This window comes from Myotis daubentonii, chromosome 8 (assembly GCF_963259705.1).
Source record: "Myotis daubentonii chromosome 8, mMyoDau2.1, whole genome shotgun sequence".
Lineage (NCBI taxonomy): Eukaryota > Metazoa > Chordata > Mammalia > Chiroptera > Vespertilionidae > Myotis > Myotis daubentonii.
Window position 1 is genome coordinate 40,181,413 of NC_081847.1, and position 20,587 is coordinate 40,201,999.

Sequence of the window (20,587 nt, forward strand, 5' to 3'; positions counted from 1 at the left end):
TCTTTTCAATTTGTTGGTGGTTTCCTTTCTTAAACTTTGGGTGGGAGAGGAGGTACTCTACGTAGAGATGGCCCCTCAATCCTTATATTTCAGCTTCATTTCCACTCAACACTTTTCAGAATGCCTCAGGCCTCCAGTACCTCACTCCTCTGTGCGCCTACACAGGAACTTTCCTCCACTCTGATAAGGCTGTTACCACACTTTGTCCTTGCTAACTTCAAAGTTTCTGCTGCACCTTTATCTTGCTATTGTCCTTAAGGGGTAATGCCTTTCTAATTTTTTTTAGGATATGCATTAGAGGAGACCCACACACAGGGAATGGATTTGAATGCTTAATATAAAAAAGATGACTATTATTTACCACATTTTACAGGTGGATAAATGCAAAGAAATGAGTTCTTACTGTGGTATCTTCACTCTGATCACATGTTCTTTTAAAACACCTTCTCTCTCTTATTTTTTTGACTATAAAAATAAGTTGCTTATAATTTATATAAAATAGGTTGAGTAGTTTTAAGAAAAGCACATATTTTATACGAAGTGTGCGGGGATTTTTCTGTGTTTCACTCAATCTATGGCAGCAATGAGAGTTGTAGCTAAAAATTCCACATGACAGGAACGTACTTAGTGGTTATATCACTAATGCATATTTAGGAGATACCGTATGACTATAATACTCAGGATTTTCAGGTCATTTTGGAAATAGAACATTTAAATATATACTAGAAATATAATAAAAATTCATGTGGGCTTATAAATTTTTACCATATTGATGATAAAACAAATTAGATCATATTTCATGTGATTATAATGTAAGATTATTTCTTAAGGCAGCATTTTTCTTGAAAATATATTCTTCAAAAGTAATCATTTAGCATGGAATTCTTTGCTATCACTAAATCTTCATTTACTAATTATTATTTTTGCAAATTATCTTCATATATATGTATATATGATCAAATATATAGCAACATCATTTTCCAAATTATACTTTTAAAAAAGATGTTGACTTTATATTGCTGTAATCATGGATCTCTTATCATGGAACATTAATAAAAGTACTTTAACTTGATCAAAAAATATTTAGGGAGGAATATTTGCCTGAAATTATATCTATCAATGTTAGTTTGAATGCTTAGAAAAATGACCTGCTCTCAAGAACTGTCTAGAAGCTGCCGATAAACTTAATGAGATCTACAAGAAATCTAATGAGACCCTCGATGTTATGATAAAGAACCAACTAGAAATTAAGCATACACTGATTGAAATAAAGAATACTATACAGACTCCCAACAGCAGACCAGAGGAGCGCAAGAATCAAGGCAAAGATTTGAAATGCGAAGAAGCAAAAAACACCCAACCAGAAAAGCAAAATGAAAAAAGAATCCGAAAATACGAAGATAGTGTAAGGAGCCTCTGGGACAGCTTCAAGCGTACCAACATCAGAATTATAGGGGTGCCAGAAGATGAGAGAGACCAAGATATTGAAAACCTATTTGAAGAAATAATGACAGAAAACTTCCCCCACCTGGTGGAAGAAATAGACTTACAGGTCCAGGAAGCGCAGAGAACCCCAAACAAAAGGAATCCAAAGAGGACCCCACCAAGACACATCATAATTAAAATGCCAAGAGCAAAAGACAAAGAGAAAATCCTAAAAGCAGCAAGAGAAAGAAACTCAGTTACCTACAAGGGAATACCCATACGACTGTCAGGGGATTTCTCAACAGAAACTTTGCAGGCCAGAAGGGAATGGCAAGAAATATTCAAAGTGATGAATACCAAGAACCTACAACCAAGATTACTTTATCCAGCAAAGCTATCATTCAGAATTGAAGGTCAGATAAAGAGCTTCACAGATAAGGAAAAGCTAAAGGAGTTCATCAGTATTATATGAAATGCTGAAGGGTGTTCTTTAAGTAGATGAAGAAGAAGAAAAAGGTAAAGATAGAAATTATGAACAACAAACATGCATCTATCAACAAGTGAATCTAAGAATCAAGTGAACAAATAATCTGGTGATCATAATAGAATCAGGGACATAGAAAGGGAATGGACTGACTATTCTTGGGGGGGAAAGGGGTGTGAGAGATGCGGGAAGAGACTGGACAAAAATCGTGCACCTATGGATGAGGACAGTGGGTGGGGAGTGAGGGCGGAGGGTGGGGCAGGAACTGGGAGGAGGGGAGTTATGGGGGGAAAAAAGAGAAACAAATGTAATAATCTGAACAATAAAGATTTAATTAAAAAAAAAGAAAAATGACCTGAAAATTGGTTAAAAGGCAGGCAAAGAAATTTACAAAAGAATTATTCCTCAGTTGTATGATATGACAATTTGAAGTGTTTGCACTGAAAGGTAACAAAAGTTGTGAATAAGAATGCTGTTTTTTAGTGACATATTTTGGGAAAATGAAGGAATCACCATATATTCATTTATACTTAAATGGTAGTCACAAATGACATTTTATTTTGTAGCTCACTATAAAGCTAACATTGAGCAAGTATATATATATATATAATGTATAAATATTAATATATGACTATATTTATGTTCACACATATATGTTGCTATGATTATGTTTATGCATATATATTTTATTACACTCTTTTCTCTGCTTCATTTTTAACATGGATTTATTTCTCCTTAATCAACCTGATAAATTGATTAAACAATTTTATAATTGTAACTATGTCCATAATTATACTTATAGTATTTTTGCTGTTACTTATAAAGGGGTCTAACATTACTCATAGACAGAATAATGGCTTACCCACTACTGTGGCTTCTTTGAAATTCGGACTTGATAAAAGCTATATATGGTATACTCATGAAACCATTTGATTCTTTCCCATAGAATGTTCCTTTAACATAGAAAGAAAGAATTAGAATGAGTTACAATCATTTCCATGAAAGGTTACAGTGTGTGTTTGTTTCACATTCTAGGAAACTGAGGCAAAATGAAGTTAGCAAGGGGTAGGTTAAGACCCCTACATATAATTATGTGAACAAGGACACTTTGGTGCCTAGAATATGTCTGGATGTGTTACCCATTTAAAGCAATTTGCTAGTATAGATTAACTTAAGCCTATACATTTCTTGAAGTAACATCTTTAAAGTAGTTATTAAAACTAGCATGACGTGGAAGTCCAATCTTGTGACTGTTAGTCATGATGTGGGGTTTCTCCAAACGGGGGAGGGGTTGATTTTTATTTGTGATTAAACAGCCTTCCTATGAACTGAAAATCATCTGAGGGTGGAGGCAAACCCGTACATGACCACCTGACAAAGCCTTCTCTGCAATCCCAGGCGAAGGGGGAGTTAGGAACCTCTCATCTCATCACTTGTGGTTCAAGTAGGTAGACAAGATGGCAATTTTTAAGAATGTTTTGAAGGATGAAAAGCAGTTGTCTTGCTTCTTATCCATAACCCCTCCTATAGGCATGCATCTAACTTGAGCTCTTCCAATCATCTATTGCAGTTATTGTCTTTTGATTTCTCCTCTCCCTTTTATTTGTCTTTATGATTTACTGACTTTTAAAATATTCATTCATTCTTGTGTTAGCGGAGTTAGGGGTGGGGGAGCTGAAACATGTGATCCATTTGCCATTTTTCACTAGAAACCTCCATGTACATTTATATGTTTACCTCAGCGCTATGTTTATTGGATGATAAACCTACTGACAGAAATTATGTCTACTTAATTTGTGCTACATCAACTCCAGGGACAAGAAGAATTTATTTTGTATCATGTCACAAGATGCGGTCACCTGTTTCACTGGTTTCCCAGGGTCTTTTACTTTGCTCTGGCCTTTTACCTCTGTTCAGAGTGGCCTTCCTGAGTGACCAAGCCTCCTTCCTCTCATGCTCTCCCACCACCCTCGCCTCCTCAGCACCATTTCCAGAGGGAAGGAAGGGAAGGTCGGCACTCTGAGTAGCCTAGCAGCATCACTCTGCAACACTGGTGCCTCTGAGCCTCAGAACCGGAAAGACAGGACTTGCAGGGCAAGTGACTGCAAGAGGGCTGTCTCTGCAAGAGTTGACCCTACCAGGCAGCTGACACACTTAGGGCGGGGAGGGTGACCAGGAGAGCCGGCCTAAATGTGTTAGACTTTCTCACAGCAGGGGCTTTGCCCAGATAGCAGGGAGGCAGTAGTGACCACCTTGAGCCCCGCCTTCAGGATCAGCAGACCTGAGTTCTACATTTAGGGACCTTCGTGATTCTGGGCACTTTGTTGGGACTTTCTCAACCTCAGTTTCTTCATTCTTAAAATGGGGACCCTATAAATGATAGATGACTTGCCTATTTCAAAGCGATGTCATCAAAGTCAAATGAGATGATCTATGGGCAAGAGCCTTATAAACTCTACTGCATTCAGGAAACGATAGCCATTCAGATTCATGTGAGTGAACATATGCAATAGGCGAAGAATACAGATTATTGTTGTATAGCACAGATAATTATTTTAAACTAGTGACCCAGTGCACGGATTTGTGCACATTGAAAGGAAATTAATTAGAAGGTGGCCAGCGGGACGGGACTGGGCCAGTCGGGCCGGACACGCCCTGGAGCCAACCTCCAGTGGTCCCTCCCTGGCCAGCCGCATCTGGGTGGCGCCTTGGCTTGAAAGGTGTCTGTGGAGTGGCTGGGGCCCCTCCAGCAGGTGGGGTTCCTTGGCCTGGCCTGCGGGGATCAGGCTGAAACTGGCTCTCCCACATCCCCTGAGGGGTCCCAGAGTGCAAAAGGGTACTCTGCAAAGTTGCTATTGTACAGGGTGTGGAACACAAATGCAAGTGTGCAGTAAACCAGATTCAGGGCCGGCGGTGCCCCAACATAACCCACAACAACATAACCCACAACCAAAGGTGGAATTGCAAGGCCCCGTGAGGAATCGGGCTCCCTCCTCTCTGGTTTCAGGGTGCATCACCCGAGAACTGCTGCTGCCAAGTCACTGCAGCTCAGCAGCTCCTGCGTTGAGCATCTGCCCCCTGATGGTCAGTGCATGTCATAGCGACTGGTCGGATGGAGGGAGGGACACTTAGCATATTAGCCTTTTATATATAAATTAATGTGCTATATACAGTGCAATAAATTCAAGCTTGTTATGTTTAGTCTTTTATCTCTTTCCAGGCCCTGGAACAAGTGTGGACACACACTTGTTATATACTTAGATATTATTGATAAATTCAAAATAGATTTACCGTGAATATAGATTCCCAGCATATATATTTTGAAAATCTACAACCTGAGCCTCCTATACTTTCTCCTGGTAGACAGAATAATTTATATGAATTGGACCTTACTTTGGGAGAATGAAGTAGATAAATGCCACCAAAATAATAAACTTAGCCAACACATGCATAGCATTTTCTGTGCCACACACTGTTCTATGCACTTTACTGATCTGAACTCACAACCCTGTGAAGGTGTTTTATTATCCCCATTTTCAAGATGGGACCATTGAGAGACAGAAAGTAGAACTTCCACATTTTCCTATAGAATAGACAAATTCTTGTGGGATCAATGCTCCTCTTCTCCCCTACTTAGCTATTGTTTGTTTGTGTTTCATTTTGATTTGGGGGTATTTCTTTACCCCCTCTCCCCCCAGAGCACTTCCCCAGGAGACACTTCCTAGATGATTCTCTAAGGCCCCCTGTCAGAACTGGGTCAAACAATGAAAATTCAAGCATTCCTTTCCTTGTTGACCAACATGAGTGCAAGCAACAGGTTGGGAACTTTTAAAATTTTCTTCACAGAGGAAGAAACAGCTGCTATCCGATGTATATGACCTGGGATCCCTACCTTTACATTAGTCTGTAAACTAGGGGTGTGAGTCTGTCTGAACCATGAGCTCAAGAGAGCCAGCCAGGATCCCTGTTGTGGGTGAATCCAAAGTGTCTAGGACAGAGTGTGCCACACAGTAGGTTCTTAGTATTTGCTCAGGGAATGTATGTCCTGATTCTGATTGATCTCTACTTACTAACCTACTGATCCCTGACTAGGAGGCAAAGCTTAGCCTGTGCATACTTATAAATGGACGCATACCTACAGATCCTCACTTTTAAAACAGGAATTCTGAACTGCCTTTCCATTTCCCGGGCCTGTCTCTGTTCTTCACTGGCAATTCCTCCCTCTCTATAGTTAATGAGACATTGCCCCGGGAGGGAGAGAATGCGAGGCGTTGGGAGCAGTTCTCAGCGTGCCCTGGGTAAAAATGAGCTGCTGCTAGGGCTTGAAGCTCCACGAGGAGAATTTAACCAGGAGCCAAGCGCCTTTGAGTCACAACCAAGATTGGCCCGAGGTGTGCTCTGCACATCCGCCTTAGGAGTGGGAGACACGCCTTCTTCTCACACAAACCTCCCAGATCCAGGCGGCTGTGCGGACCCAGGGGTGGTGCTCCAGTCCTGCCACTCGCCGTGCAGACGGGCAGGGGCTGGGGACCGAGCCAGAGCCACAGGTTGGAAGAATAAGGAGCTGTCTTCACGATGGTCGCCCTGTAGAGCAGGTCCCGCGTCCCTGCTGGTGCGGAAGCAGGAGTTCCAGGCTCCGGGAAGGGGGAGGAAGCCTCTGAAACCCGACACCAGCCAGCCCTTGCGCACGGGAAACTTCGCAGGCTGGTGAGTTGGGGAAGTGGGGCTGTTATTGCTGGAATGTGTTCCCACCCCCGCAGGGTATTCTCAGCGCCCGGCCTTGGCGAAGGAAGTGAGACGTGGATGAGGAGCGACCCACGGCCGGCCAGCCCCAGCCGAGCGGCGAGGGGGCCTGGCTGTGTGTGAGCGCCTTGCATCCGCAGCGTCCACAGAAATCCTGGTCGGAGCGGGGATGTGCGCGCGGATGGCATCAGAAAACGAGCTGGCTGTCTTTTTTTTTTTTTTTTTGGTATTTGCATTTCAAACAGCTGGTGAGGATAAAAAACTGGGCACTGCCATGGCAATTTCCTCCATTGGTATCTCAAACAACAACCAAGGAATAATAATGATGATGATTATAAGAAGAACGTGTTTAGAGTTTCATTTAAAAAGTAATTTAGCGAGGCGAGCCAGGCAAGTGATCACACATTTCTTTGCCCTTCCTCAGGTGAAATAGAAGCAGAGAATTAAAAAGTAATTTCTGTCTTCCAATGTTTTGCTCAGTTGTGGGGTGTGTGTGTGTGTGTGTGTGTTTCTTTCAAAATTCTGACCCAAGTGTTGCAGGAATTAGGGTGTGAGCAAATGTAATCGTTCAAGTGGTAACAATATATTAGCCTTCAAGAGTTTCCCACCCAATACAACATAATCTGAAAACTATTGAAGCAGGTGAAATGTAACTAGCAAGGGAAGCTAGAGGCTGCCTTCCTAGGAAAAATGTATGTTTGGTTAAAGCCACACTCCTATAACAAGGTCTAAAATTAAGGGTAGAAGATTCCGGTTGTCTAAATGGTTAAATTAAGCCCAACTTAATAACATGTCGTTTCAGGATTATTAACAACAAAATTATTATTTAACATAATAATAGCTATGAATTTTCTCTTAAGTTCTGTTTAAGAGAAAAATTTGCGTTTTAATATTTAGTTACATTCATGCATATTCAGTATTATAAAAAGCATATATGTATTGTATGCATGGTTTATAGTTCTACACTTTAAAAGTGAACAGAAAAGATAGACTTAGCATTATAGCCTCAGGTATTTAAGTTTATTGAATTTTCAGGTTACTATGAAGTTCAAGTTGTAGGATGAAGTGAGAGCCATTCCCCCTAAATATATTTCATAGTTTCCTAACATAATCCACTACCCAGATGGATCAGTCCTTCTTGAAGGGAAGAGGGGATTCTTACAGATAACCCCCCTCCCCCCAAAAAAAGAGTATTCTTGACAGTTTGATATTAATGCTGCTTTTCTGTTTAAGAACTGACTATGGCCTCCTATGAAATGTTACCATCATTGATTTCAAAAGGAAAAGAAAACATTGCAGATGAAACTGGATGGGCCTGTTCTCATAGTTGCCAAGAAGGAATAAAGGAATCTGTCATATGTGAGCAAACCACTCTCTCATAGGCTGTTTCTGGAACAGGAATACTTGACTTGATAGGGAAGGTAACCCTGGGATAACTGATCATCGCAGCTCATTGGCACACCAGCTTTTACTAAGATTATCCGCTGGTGTCTCAATTGCTTTTCATGTATTGAACTACTCTTCTGGAAAAGTGGAAGTCATCCAAAGTCCCAGGTGGTTCCGAACCGAAATCTGCTCTTTTCCCACCCTCACTCGGAAATTTCAGGTTAGTTATTTTTTTGATTTTCAGATCAGTAGAGCATGAAATGTAGACCAATTATTTACATAAAACTCAGCTCATAGCTAATCCAGTTTCTTGAGTTGAATCATCAAGGCAGGTTGACCAATAGTTAGGCTCTTGAGCAAGTAATGTAATGTTGAGATGCAGGAAAACAATCATAGTAAAAGCAGACAGGACAAACAAGTTGTTTTCCATGACAAATACGTCCCTTTCTAAAGATGACTGCTAAAGGAGAATGATTTTTTACTCATTGTTAGGTGTACATGGAGCTTGAGTTTATTATATAGTTGTAGGAAGTAGGACTATCACTAAGGGCAGTACAAACCTATTGTAAACCTCGTAAATGGAGTTGAGGTTATTAGTTCCCCATAAATGGAGTTGAGAGTATTACTTTGTGCCTTTTGCAATCATTATTCATGTTCCCTAAACATTAACCTTTTTCTCATAGGCCCTCCTTACATGAGAAAACTTGTCTGGAGTGTTAATAATGAGAACAAAATTCTGCTTAACAAATATCTTAAAGTATCTTCAATTAGACACCTAGGTTAATAAATAAATTAGCAATTATGGAAGTTTCAATGCTATTAAAAATATTTAAAGTATAATCATGAGAGTGACTGGGGTGGAGAGGGAGGCTTGCTGTGATTCAATGGTCCAGGGAGAGCCTCAGGGAAGGCCATCTTTTTATTTATTATATATTTTTATTTTTAATTCTCACCCAAATATATTTTTTTTATTGATTTTTTTTTTTTTTTGAGAGAGAGAATGGTAGGGAGGGAGAGGGAGAGAGAGAGAGGGAGACAGAAAGAGGGAAAGATTAGTTGCCTCCCACATGCACCTCAACTGGGTTTGGGGATTGAACCTGAAACCCAGGTATGTTCCCTTGACCAGGAATCAAACCTGTGACCCTTTGGTCCATGGGCCAGTAATCTGAGCCACATGTGACAGGGCAAGGCCATCTTTTTTAAAGATCACCATGGCCTCAGTGAAGAGAACATATTATACAAGGACCAGAGAAGACCAGTGAGGAGGGTATTCCAGTAGACCAGAGATGACAGTGGAACACAACAGCTGGAAACAGTGCTCCTAGAGAGAAATGGATAAACTCAGGAAATATTTGAAGGTGGAGACAATAGGACTTGCTGACTAATTGGATAAAGAGTGGGAATGAAGGAAATGAGAAAACAAAATGATCACCCAGTTTTTTACTGGCGATACTAGGTAGTGGTAAAGCCATTTCCTAAGATGGAGAAAGAAAAAAAGGTTTGAAAGAAAAATGAATTCATTTCCAGACCTTTAAGGTATTTTTAGGTATCCAAGTGGAAATGTCAAACTGGGCTTTTGGATATAACTATCTGGAGAACTTGGGAGAAGTCACAGGCAAATAGAGAAAGTTGGGAATCAAGTGCCCATGAAGGCTATTTCGAGCCATGGTCTTGAGGACATCACCCATTGGAATCATTGGCAGCTTTGATAGGAGGTGGAATTCTTAAAAAAAGGAGTTCAGATAAACTAACTTTTAAAAAATTTGGAATTAGCATTTCACATTATCCCAAGAAAGATACCACTAGGGCAATTCATGATTATACATAGAGACTTTAATCAGATTCATTTTTAAAAATGGCTTGTAGAATGGATGAACTGAGGAACACATAATTAGAAATACTTACAAAGGTGTTAAATGAGCAGTTAGCATAGTGTGAGGAAGAGTAAAACCCAGATGGACTGAAATTTGGAAAAAAAATGCTAAGAACAGCCAAAAATTCTTCTAGTGTGCAGTGGTGGGCAAACTTTTTGACTTGAGGGCCACAATGGGTTCTTAAACTGGACCGGAGGGCTGGAACAAAAGCATGGATGGAGTGTTTGTGTGAACTAATATAAATTCAAAGTAAACATCATTACATAAAAGGGTATGGTCTTTTTTTTTTTTTTAGTTTTATTCATTTCAAGCCCGCGGGCCGTAGTTTGCCCGCGGCTGGTTTAGAGCAAAGCAGTGAATAAGGAAGCTAATGTATGTGAGAGAAAGTGTTATTACTCAGTGCCTATTGCTTTCTTCTTCTTTCTAATTAAAAGAAATAGTGTTCAAAAACAGGAAGGACAACACCAAAACAAAATTAAAATCAATATGAGAAGTTATTGTGACTGCAAGCAACTTTTCAAATGGAAAAGAATAATGGTGGGGGCAGTCAAGAGGACTTGTCTAAGGAAATAGTGTTTTACTTGAGACATAAAGGCTATTGGGTGTCAGTCTGGTGGACAGTTGGGAGAGAACAATTCAGACAGAGCAAAAGTATCTGCCAAGTTCCTGACTTGGGAAAGAGCTTGATGCATTCAGTGAGCTGGCAGAAGAGTTCAGAGAGTCGAAAGTAGGCAGTAGAGAGAGGCACAAGGTGAGACCAGAAAGACACTTAGGAAGTCATAAGTGTAGGTAGTACTCCAAGACTTAGTTGTTCTAAGGACGGTTTGTATTGGGAAGTTGGACTAAACGATCTTCAAGCTCTCTTCCAAAACTGTGATTCTATAAATATAAGAACACAATTTGTTTGATGTTTGATATATATTCTAGATCACAAATTAAGAGATAGTAGTGAAAGTGTAGTTAATAAAGTTGTAAAAAAATAACAGATCAAGGTAAATTAAGTTGTAGTTGCCATATAAACCAAATGTCTAATACCCAGAAATGCAGAAAGAAACTTTTTTAGTAGTTAAAACAAAATCAAGACTTACCCACATAATTTTGGGAACAATTTCAGAGAAGGCTAATTAGATTTCATAAATTAGTAAGGTTTATATCAAAACATTAAGAAGACCATCACTAATAAAATACTGTTAGTGCTGGATAATATAGCTATGAATATGAAATTAGTCTCCAAAAGGCTCAATTTTCTCCTGTGTGAAAGAAAAATGTTGATTATTTTCATATCCCTATTGTCTAGCCTTAGACCTAGGTAACTTATAATTTTTGCTTCATGTTTTTAGTTCCTTTCTTTTTTTTTCTTTGTATCTTTCCTCTCTTCTTCCAATTATTTACCTATCTACCCATTTAGATAGGTAGATAGATAGATATCCATAGACAGATAGATATCCATAGATATTGATACATGCACATACCTATACACAGAGAACAAAGAGAGAAAGGCAAATATATATATATACATACATATATATATATATACACTCTATAAAAGAGGAAAAAATTAATTTTAAAAGGCTTAGAGAAAATGTACAAGATTTTATTTTAATCTTTTCTTCTGTAGCACAGAAATTTATTTATTTATTTTAATTATAGTGATCTTGGGATCAACCCAATATGTTTTCTTGTGCTTCTCTCTTTAACTTGCTCAGAAAATTGAAACTGTATTAAATCTGACCTGAGGGATACACCACAAAATAATTAGAAAAGCAAAATTGCTTTGTATTCTGTTTTTCAGTCTAACTTAGGCAAGGACCACAGAGCCTAAGTTTGTTAAAAAAAATTACTCAGTTCTTGCAGTCTATTATTCAAAATATGCTCTTTTTGTAAAAAAAAAAAATGTACTGCTGGTAAATGTTTTTGGACATGTCAAAATATTTTAAATATAGAACAAAATTAGATTTTCAAAGAGGATAAGAAAAACTTGCATCTCTTAGTGCTTAAAAATTAAAGGTGGAAAGCTTTTCCAAGCTCAAGAGGGTAACCTAACACAGGTTTGGCTGCCTGCTTCAGTGAAAATCAAACTCTTGAGGCAGGGGCTGGTGAGAAGGAAAGTGGTTTATGCAAGTGCCAGCAACCTGAGAAGACGGGGGATTTTTGTCCCAAAGCTCACCTCTCCATCTCAGTATAGACTGAGGTTTTTATAAGGAGGGAGAGGGAAAACAGAACAAAGAGATCAAGGAGAGGGCGTTGAGAGTTCTCTATTAGGGTACTGTGTGCGGACCAGCACAGTCTATTCTGATAAAGACCTTGAAACTGGTCAAGCAATGGTCTGGTGTGCATCTTCCTAGTTTTCATTTGAAGGTCAGCAAATCTAGCAGAGCTGGAATGCCTGAAGGCTGGAGTCTGTTGTTTTCGAAGTTAATTTCTAGGATTCTTATATAAACACGCTGTTCATCTACAAGCTACATATTAGTCAGAGTCAGCATTTACAGAAACAATGTCAAAAGAATAGTGGGGTGAATTCCCTACAGTTACAGAGCTTCTAAATATTGACTCAGGGCCTGAGATTTTCTAAAGTTTTCTTCCAAATTCTGGGAAATGCAGGAGCCATGTAACCCATTTGGTAATTTCTTAGTTCATTGAGTAAAATAGAGTTACCACAATGAACTATGTAGAACCTATTATTCCCAGCCTCTGTTCCTTTCCTGTCCCAATCCACTCTTTGACTTTAATTTTTTTTAAGGTTGACAATACCTGTTATCAAATGTTGCCTCTCAGGGTTCAATAGTAAAAGCTTCTACTAGAAACAATACAGAACACAACACTGCAAAACATATCTTAGAAAAATTGCTTTAGTAAAAATATTCTGGTATCTATAAATGAGGGTTAAGACATAAGGAAACAGGCATAAAAATAGAGCATAATATGAGGAAGGTCTATTCTTTTATCTTCAGTTGGAAACTGGTGCTAGTTGCTAAAGACTGCAGAGTAGTAATCAAGTGAAATGAGCAACCTGGGTTTACTTTTTTCTCCAGACCTCACTAGACCATCATGAGGTGCTTGTTATTTTGAAATCTACCTGTACAAACCGCCCTGGTTAGGTTTTAATTTTTCACTTACTTACTGGAAAAAAACAAACAAACCAAAGTAGAATGCATAACTCATTAGTACTGGTCCTGAGCCCCTTCATGGAGGTGCACTCTGCCCACCCCAGGACTTTATATACTTGATGAGAATTCATTCTGTTTGAGACACAAAGGGTATCCCTGGTAAAGGTGAGGGCCTGATGAGGGTAAGGGCCCTTGTCTGATTTTTTCCATCTAATGTGAAAGTTAACGTCAACCTGAGGCTTGCATACGCAGGCGTGGAGAAAGCCTGGCGTGCACATGTTTTCAGTGCACGCTGCAAGGATGTCTCTGAGTTCTATGTGTGGTTTTCTCTGTAAAACAACTATAGGAAAATAATTATGTTGCTGTGAAGATGAATTTCCCTTGAGTTATAGTGTTTTTCTTCCTGGTTCCCAACAGTTTTTCTAATCAAGTGTGGTTTTCATGGTTCTGACCTCCTATAGTGTTTCACTCTTTTAAACTATATTTTGACTTTTACAGTAAACTTATGATAGGAATCAGAAACTAGATCTCTGTCCTTTAGTTTATGGAAGGTGTTAGGCTAAGATGATTTGAATGAGCCTTACAGTATGGTATAATGAGTCTAGAGTAGTCATGTTGATTCTTAAAATCAATATAGTAAATATTCACACACCTAAGGGATAGGCACCAACTAATTCAAAAGAAAATAGGAATAATTCAAAATAATAAATGTTAACTATATATTTAAAGAAATATATACTGTTTGCATCATCATATTTTATAAACAGGAATAATATTTTCTACTTGACTTATTTTTCAGGAACCATGTTTTCTAAATGTGTGTAGTACTTGGAATAGAAGGGTTAAAGAAATAGCTTAAAACTGCTGTCTAATTTGCCTTTTCTACCATAAACATGTTATTTTGTGTGATCACTTGACCCAAAAGATAAAAATAAGTAATTCAAAAATTATTCAAATCCTTTGAAGAGCACAAATTCTACCTGGATCGCATAAACTTTAGAGAAAATGTCAAGTTAATTATGTTAAAGTTGACACTGTTATTTATCACAATAAAATATTTGCTCACCATGTTAAAACTGATAATAGCAATGTGTTCTCTGGTATAATTTTTATATATCTTAATTTTTCATCAAAAACTTCTTTAAGTACCTTTTATGTACCAGCATCGTATTTGGTACTTTGGTTATAAAGATGAATAAGACCTAGCTCCTGTTCTTGAAATCTGGTGAGGTAGAGAGAGATACATGAGCAGAAAATTTTTAGTGTAAACTGGTAAAATCAGTGATTTCAATGCTGTATTGTGGTAATAAAGAGGAAGATACATTTAAGGGGGTTGCAACTGTAGAGAGATAGTTAAGAGTGGAAAATAAAAAAAGGCTTGAAATTAGGTCAGTGATTATAAGGTTAGAGAAGAAAAGTCAGATTAGAGAAATTAATGAGTGGTATTGATCAGATATTAGGAGAAGGGAAAAATGTTATAAGGTCTCAATAGTTGGTTTCAGGAGGCAATGGATGGATCAATAATGGTCCTCAAAACTGAAATGAGGTATAAAAAAGGTGAAGCACATTGAGGGGGGAAGACATACAGCATTTGGGGTCATTCAGGTGCATTTGTGTAGGAAAATGACTTCCAGAATCTACACCTCCTAAGGTTGGTAAGGCTAGTAATAGTGATTAGGGAATATACTGCAATGCAGTAATCACCAAAATTCACAAAAACTAATGCCATCTCAGAGAGACCCTGGAAAGAGGGAAGAATATAGCCATAGCATAGGCCTCATAATTTTATTCCTTCTGTAAGCACTGACCTGCTTTGGCTAATAATGACATATAAGTTCTAAAAGGACTTAGGGGAAATGTAAGGTTATATCTAATTATTTACATTTATAATTATTATTGTTAAATTTAGAGGATATATTAAATATGTCTGTAGCTCTTAGGTTATGACTATGACATCATTTATCCCTTTCTGTGGGACAATCATTTTTAAGTAACATTTTTTTCCTGTAATTCTGTTCGCCCATGTTCTCTCCCATCCACACTGTGAAAAGCGAAAAGTCCTATCTCAGCTAGGAATGCGTCTGTTACCAGAGAATGGAAAATCTAACAGATCCCTAATGTGATTGAATCTATTGATCTGGGATCCTTAATAACTAACACCCAGTCCATATTGATTTAAGAACAGACAAACTCCCACTGTCTTCATTTTACTCAGGAGCTCTGCTCTAGCTCTGCTATGACTTAATTTATGACACTTTTCACCTCAAGATCTACTTACAAAAACATAACAAAATATATCACTATGTGCTAAAAGAATTGAAGAACAACCCTTTTGTAATGATTATTTTTTGTTATTTCCTATAATATGTAAAATATTGTCAAATAATTGACTTGTAAGTATTTTCCAAGAGACTTATGTTTAGGGAAAGTTAGTCTCTCGTCTCTCCTCTTCCTACCCCATCACCATTCCCATGATAATACACATTTCAGTTCACTGTTTGCAGTATTTTATTACATCGACAATCATTCATTATACAACCATCTACTGCCTCTCACTCTCCATTCTAAGCATTTCTGGTTATTAAATAATCAACATGAACTTCCTGCATGCCCACTTGTCCAATTCAGGGGTTCTTTCTGTTCCTTGTGGATTAATTCCAGGTGAGTAAAGCATTCTTTGTTATAGATGCATCATTTCAGACATCTAGTTCTAAACAAATGTGTTTTTCATAAAAGTTTCTTATAATAAGCCAATAGCCCAGTTATTTGTATTCTGATTATTATAGATGGAGAAGCAAAATCCTTAAAAAATATTTGATGACTCATCTCTGAGTTAGACACATAATCCAGGTCTAGAAATATCCCAGTCAGGATTTCTAATTGGAACTGTGTTGACTTTAGTTCTTTTGTACTTTCCCCCCGCAAGCATGTTGTTACTTATGTTATTCACTAAGCTATTATCTAACTGATTTCCCCCTCTGAAAAGTCATCAATATTTCATATTATATTGAAAAATATCAGTGTGTTTTTTCTTGTTTGAGGTTTGAGAAGACATAAGAGAATATTCTGAATACAAATCTCTCACTTTACAGAGTATTTGGATTTGTGTGGAAGTATAATAATAATACAATGAAAAAGCACACATATTCTCTCAGATTTAAAAAGTCCTCCTGTAACGTATGATGAGCACTTGATGATCACTGTGAAGTATGGCTGTTTGACATGGTTGTCAAGAGTGAAAACTGGCATTGATAATGAGTCCTTGATTAAAGACTGACCACAAGGGCCATCAGTTTCAGCTTTAAAATACTATCACCTAAAGAATGTATTCATTGCATGCACTAATTTTCAGGTGTAAGAAAAGGAAAGTTGGGTAATTTTCCTTTTAATGGGACAAGTTTTACAAATTCTGCTTTTTCTTACAACTGCTTTCTGTTTGGCACACGTTTTACATATAACTTGAAAAGATTTCAAAACATCCATGCAGTGTATATACCAAGGTATGAAAAAAGATGAAAGTTAAAAAGAAACAAACATTTCTTCCATTCTAGCCATAATTTTCATGAGTTTAGTTTCTTTTTTTCCATTTATTCCACAAGTACTATTTTTAATTATTTTTTCATCACCATTTATACCCTCTATGCTCTCTTCTACTTCCACCCGCCCGCCCTGCAATCTCCACACTGTTGTCTATGTCCATGAGTTTAATTTATTTTAACACAATTACCAAAATTGGCCCAAGGAACAATTTAAAGGCAAAATTAAACTACATGATCTGGGTAACAATGAAGTCTTCTCTAATCCACAGAGTTCTAAGGAAAAGTGTATATAAAAGCAGAAGTAAAAGTTGTGTTTACCTATCTGGGGCCCTCTTCTAGTATTATCTAGTACCCCCAGATACTAAGAACGTATATCTAATCCAACACTAGTTAAGACAAGTCTAAGAAGTAGACTAGATCTTAAATAATATCTTTTATTTTTTTTAGGCAGCAAATATAATTTATTTCCCATTAGTTTAAAATTACCCTGTTTAATTGGACCTAAACTTAATTGATACTAGAATTAAAGAGGGGAGGGAATATTTCTGTGATAGCCATTCCAGTGGTGAGTTTCCAGAACTAAATTCAAACCCAGCAATGGTGTCTATAAGTAAACATATGTTATTCTTAAAATAGTTGCTTTTGTCATGAAGCTTTATTAAGGAAGAAACAAAAGATGCTTTTTGGTAGATTTTTTAGAGAAATGATATATCTCCAGCTTCTCCTATATAATTGGAAATAATGAAGTTTTCATAAGGCCAAACATTCCCTGGGGTCTCTAAACTCCTGCCTGGGCAAATGATTTTATTACATGTCTATTTTATTATGGAGGTAAGATTGTCTCCTTTTTCTTTGACACTTATTGACAGTTGAACAAAGAATGTTCTTTTTAGTACAAGTCATGGGTAAAATTAATTTCTCTCAGAACTGTATCTAAGAGCCCACTTTTCTCTTTTGATATTTTTCTACAGTGCTTGGTACCAATTTGTTACTCCCAAGATGGAAAATCAATGACTTGTTGACCAGTCTTTCTGATGAATCAATTTCTTCTAAAGTAGCTATCACTGAAAACAGATAATGCCCAGTAGGCATTTTGCTATATAACGTGTAGCAAAGATCCAAAGGCATGCCTAATACTAGAAGTTTCAGGATAGATTTCTAGAGGAACAGTTTGGGGCAAAAAGAACTTTATTTGTTAAAGCTAATGTTGTCCAGGTAGATGGTGGGTCTATGGCCTGCAATATCTGGAGCAGCCACCATTTAAAATCTTCCATGACCAGGGCAGACTCTCGGTTAGATAAGGATTCAAATCCTTAGTTCTGAAAATACGGTCGCATTCCTTTGTAGGAAGGGTGACTTTTCTGTAGAATCTCTGAAGGCCATCCTAAGAAAGGAAATTGGCTCCTCGTAGAGTTTGAGACTTGCTTACCAATACTATCTGCAACACCTGGCTGCGTATCCTTGATACACAGTTTTCAGTTTAAGTTTTCAGTTTCCAGTCTTGTGAGCGAACATTACAATATGCAAATAGACTCCGTTGGTAAGCTGGCAGACACTGTGGTTAGTCCACAGACTAAAGTAATGATAAGAGATCAAACTGCCTGAACATTTTTCCATCAGCAATAGAGACGTGATATCAAAAGATCAGTTGGTTATTTGTATCTTGCTAATTGTAGAGTCATTCTTAACACCGTCACTGTCCTTTGAGTTTTTACCTTTAGAAATAGATACCAGTATACTTCAGTCCGATTTCCAGCCTGCCAGCCTAAGAAAACCCAATTACTACGTAGAATAAAATGGTTCCAAGTTAAGGATTTAGACAATTCACAGGAATCACAAAGAGGTAATAGTTTGACTTTCCTTAGAGACAAAAATCAAACCTTATTGATTATAGTGAGCCAAATGGAGTCCAGCATTCGCTGTTTAAGCATATTTGGATGTGTTGCCAAGTAACAAGGTAGGTCAGATGCCGAATGGCAGAAGGCTGCTATGTAAGATGTAGCCCTAGAGTAAAACTAAGTGGTTTATCATGGGGAAATTTAGTCCTGGTTTTCTATCTGTACTTGGCTTGTTTCCAAACAATACTTCATTTCAAGTCAGTGAAATTTAAAAAACTGACCTGGAAGTGGTTGACACACTTGCTTATAGGAAGGGATCTGTAAGCAGTTTCTTGTTTATTCTACTGTAACTACTGACATTTTTTTTGAGATATTTTTATGGGTTTTTCTTTGCAGAACTACTAGACTATTAAATAGAATGAACTGAAATAATTTCTAGTTTCTTTTCAAGGACCCGAGGTTTTTGAACTATTTTTCAAAAAAAGATTTCTGTAAAGCTTTATGTGTGAAAGGAAATGTGGACATATATTTTCAACTAATTTTTAAGAATAACACGGTTTATCAGGACATTCTCAAATCCATCAAAGCTTAGGTGATAATATAAAAAAAGATAAAGAAAATAACCATTGGGAGCATATCAATAATATAAGTAAAATTACTTTTTCCTGATGGTCAAAGCAAAATTCAAAATATTGCCTGCAGTCTCTTTTAAGATAACCATTGCCATTAGGTCTTATCTGTCTTTACTTTTAAGGGCAAAATGCCTATTTAAAAATATTCTTAGTTCAGTGGTCTGCTGCAACTAACAATTTTTCCGTAGATTTTCTAGTTTCAGACAAAAATATTTGTTGCATCTTGAATTAATGCATTTGTATTACATTTTAATGAGCAGAGAAACTGTAAACCTTTATGAAGGTCAATGACTGTCCTTCAGATTTACTTGTACCATTGTTTACTGGGTATATGTCAGTAAGTAACATAACCAGACTGAAGTTTCTGCTAAAACTTTCTCATGATTGAGGTTCAGGAAGGCACTAAAATAAATGTATCAAGAAGATGCTTCTGAATCTTGGTACAGAGAACTTGCACTTGAACTGGTTTTAAAAATAGGTCATGGATGTGTTTGCACTTATCTCTCTGTTTCCTCTCCTGATTCTCTGAGAACCAGAGGTGATGGTAAACATGTTGAATAGCTTTGCACCTACTGACCAATCAGGATATCAGGAACATTTAAGCCACACTAGATTGTACCTGCTGCGTATCAGCTGGGCCTGGGCAACAATGTCAAACTATTATAAAACAAAGCAGAACAAACTGGCTATTTTGGAAAGCAGGCACATTTTAACCTTTAACTCAATCTATTTTATTATTACACTTTTAAATATCAGATAGTAACAGGAGGATTATTTCTATTCTTCTGAAATATAAAATGTGACTGATGAAGTCTTCTTTGAAATATTTCTTCAAATTTTATAAACTTTAGCCAAACTGGAGCTATATATTCTTCTTCCTTTCCAGATAACCAAGATTAAAATGATTTTTAAGACCATGAATATTAGAGCAACCATCCCTCATATGCTGGAATCTCTATGCCAATCGCACATCCAAATAGGTTTAGGACCTGAGTCCAAATGAAAGACAGGAAGTATAAGTGCCACAGAACTAGAAGAGAAGTCATTTCATAACCCTGAGATGGCTTCAGTGAAGTGGGGAGGAGCATCATGGTAATTAGGGTGGAGCCTGAAATAACAAGGGTGTGACTTCAAGAACCAAGCCAAGTTCATGAATAACACACAGTGTACAATTATGATTTATCTATATATCAATATCCTTTACAGGAAATAACTTCATGGAAAAAGACATTGAGTTAGCCATCAACCATGACAAATAGCCATGTGTTAAAATATCTATAGAACTCCATGGTATTAATAATCTCCATAGTCCGCATGGAATAAGAGATCCAATAGGGTTAATTAGTGTTGGCGAGAAGCCAAGTACAGAAACCATACTGAATCTTCACTTTAGGAGCTAATTACTTTTAATTTAGAGCTACTTCTTACATAGTTGATCCCCAGAGGACCTACTGTGTGCAACATCCTAATTGAATGGGCTGATTTGCTTTAATACTAGTGCTGCAAAATTCACATGCATCTTTCCCAACCTGCTTTCTATCATTTTTTTTTTTTTTTTT

At 37.4% G+C, this 20,587-nt stretch overlaps 1 protein-coding gene across 6 annotated transcripts in view; it reads left to right on the plus strand.

The window, feature by feature from the left end:
- The first annotated feature begins 6,338 nt into the window (after nt 1–6,338).
- Nucleotides 6,339–20,587, plus strand: part of RAB27B (RAB27B, member RAS oncogene family) — a 58,186-nt gene continuing 43,937 nt past the window's right edge. For 3 of the 6 annotated variants that reach the window (XM_059706135.1, XM_059706140.1, XM_059706136.1), the window contains exon 1: nt 6,339–6,616. The gene's annotated coding sequence lies outside the window, so the exon portion shown is untranslated. The remainder of the gene's footprint in view (nt 6,617–20,587) is intronic. The other 3 variants (XM_059706134.1, XM_059706137.1, XM_059706139.1) reach the window with 1 other exon arrangement.